This window comes from Salvelinus fontinalis, chromosome 17 (assembly GCF_029448725.1).
Source record: "Salvelinus fontinalis isolate EN_2023a chromosome 17, ASM2944872v1, whole genome shotgun sequence".
In the NCBI taxonomy this organism is placed as follows: domain Eukaryota; kingdom Metazoa; phylum Chordata; class Actinopteri; order Salmoniformes; family Salmonidae; genus Salvelinus; species Salvelinus fontinalis.
Window position 1 is genome coordinate 18265697 of NC_074681.1, and position 2521 is coordinate 18268217.

General features: G+C 42.0%; 1 long non-coding RNA gene across 1 annotated transcript in view; it reads right to left on the reverse strand.

Annotated features, from left to right (window-relative positions):
- The window catches only part of LOC129813892 (uncharacterized), a 7210-nt gene extending 6453 nt beyond the window's left edge, over positions 1-757 (reverse strand). The window contains exons 1-2 of the long non-coding RNA XR_008753203.1: positions 443-757; positions 47-181 (exon numbers count right to left, since the gene is read on the reverse strand). This is a non-coding gene — a long non-coding RNA (uncharacterized LOC129813892). The remainder of the gene's footprint in view (positions 1-46; positions 182-442) is intronic.
- Positions 758-2521: the final 1764 nt, after the last annotated feature.

The following is a 2521-nucleotide window of genomic DNA, read 5'->3' on the forward strand; positions in this document are numbered from 1 at the left end:
GTAAAACACATGATATGTACAGCCAGACCATTACTCGTTGCTTTACCTTGGCCACCTCCCATTTCCTTGTAGGCCACAGGTACGGGTTGGTGTTATTCCAGTACACCTGTCCGCCTTTATGGTTAGCCAAGATCGCAACTCTCCATTGCTCACACACTTCTTCTTTACACACTTTATGAACCTAGAGTAACAGTTTTGTTATTTATTTAGGGTTTTAATCATTCTAAAAGTGAACTTTTAAGAAATAAAAGGAAATTGCACCAGGAAGTGTGTATTATTGTTAGGTTTGGAAGTGTCAGGTTTTTGATATGTCTTCTGTGAGGTAAAAGTGACAGCAAGTAACAAGCATGCAGTGAGATCCAGGCTACAGTGAGCCAATGGTTATTACTATTCTTTGAGATCATATTACATTGTAACTCCGTCAGATATCATTTTTAATCACCTGGTTAGACATTGGGTTCTCCATAGCTCCATTTAATTTATTTTTTCTTTTTTTCGGAGTTCACGGTGTTAAATCTCGATTTCGTTTTCCAGGAAACCTCCAAGTCGCATTTTAAGACAATTCAGACCCATGGTTGTTTTAATCCAGTTTTTATACCCGTCATCCTGAAACCGTCTGAGCGAATCCATAGTGAAACTAATGTTGTGGATAATAATGAAACGTTCTAGTTTCCAGTTCTGCAGTACCATCAGATACGATCAGTATCCCTCAGCTGCCTCCGGCCTGTGTACTGCTACTGCAGCACTGTCAGGAACTGTTCTGTAAGCGCATGAGCGCGTATTCAACCAAGGTCCGTGCTATGCGGGATCCTTGGGACCTTACACACCCCACTGTAGTTGACGTTATAAGTGTTTAACGTGAGGGAAAAGCAGGGGCACAACTTTGATTTTAGAAGTGGCGGGTACATAACTTGGCGGAGGTCTGTGGGGTCCTCCCATTTTGGGGGGCATCTAAAGCACATTTTCTGCATGTATACACAATCAAATATGACCCATGGCCCTTCTAACCGTCTGTATTTAGAAGAACAAAAAGTCAGCAAAAATGCCCACAGTCATCATGCTAGGTTATCGATTATTAAATATGTTAAGTTATTGATAAGACTGAACTAGATCAAAGATAATTCAATAATCAACATGTGTATATATATGTGTTGCACCTTTAACCAATACCATAACAAATGAACAACTCTTACAAATAAAGTACAAAGGCTTAACTTTTGATTGTCTATATTAAGACATCCTATATCAAACTTCAGCCAGAACACCCAGCCAGCCTGAGCCGCTTGCATGCCCACCACCCACCAGTCTAGTCAATAACTGGCAAGTGTCTTCACTGACATTTTCAAGCTGTCCCTGGCTGAGTCTGTATTACCTACATGTTTCAAGCAGACCGCCATAGTCCCTGTGCCCAAGAACACCATGGTAACCTGCCTAAATGACTACTGACTCGTAGCACTCACGTCTGTAGCCATGAAGTGCTTTGAAAGGCTGGTCATGGCTGGGTGATTTTTGCCCCCTAAACAGAGCTTTAACATGGGGCAGCTGACCCTAAAACAGGGTTTCCCAACCCTCTCCACCGGCCCCCCCAGAAGTTTCACATTTTAGTTTTAATCCTAAACTGCCACATCTGATTTAATTAGTCAAAGGCTTGATGATTACTTAACTAATTGAACCATGTGTGTCAGTTAAGGGTTAAAACAAACCTGTGAAACATCTGGAGAGGCCCGAGGAGAGGTTTGGGAAACCCTGCCCTAAGGGAACACCAAGGGAGATGCCAAGAGCGAGATCTCCCCCGGGGGATTTCTTAACAGACTTCAAGGCTAGGATCAACTACTACCTCGGTTCAGAAAACACAACCTGTGCTTCTCTACCACAAATCCCTCAGGCCTAAACAGGACATGCTTTTGACCCTCATACATGATCCTACCTCTGCTCATCAGAGTAGCAAATGGTAGGAGGGGGTATTGACCTGAGATAGGCTTGAAGCCAGGAAATCAACCCTAAGGAAATCAAACTACATACAACAACCCCAAGAGAGTAAGGGCCTCAGCAAGGCTAGTGTCGTTCAACTTGTCAGGCAGCATGACTACCTTGCTAGGAAATGTCTAAGTAGTACTAAATGCAGTCCTAATATACTGACCAATTTTAGCTGGCTCACTGGCTTTCATTTTAATGAGGGATTAAATACAAAGTGGTGCTATAAAACTTTCAAAACCTCAGACCAATTGACTGTAATTTAAGCCTCTGTCTTAAAGGCAATAACTTTTAGGTTGCATGTATTGAAAATAGATTAAAAATGTTATATTACTCACCAAAATAAGAGGAACCACAGCTAAAGTACATTAAAACCACATAGTAATTTAATGACATATGTATCCAGTATAATGACATATAGTATATCCTCATTTTCTGACATATATCTGTGTAACAGTATAACTTTACGTCGTCCCCTCGCCCCGACACGGGCGCGAACCAGGGACCCTCTGCACACATCAACAACAGTCAACCACGAAGCGTCGTT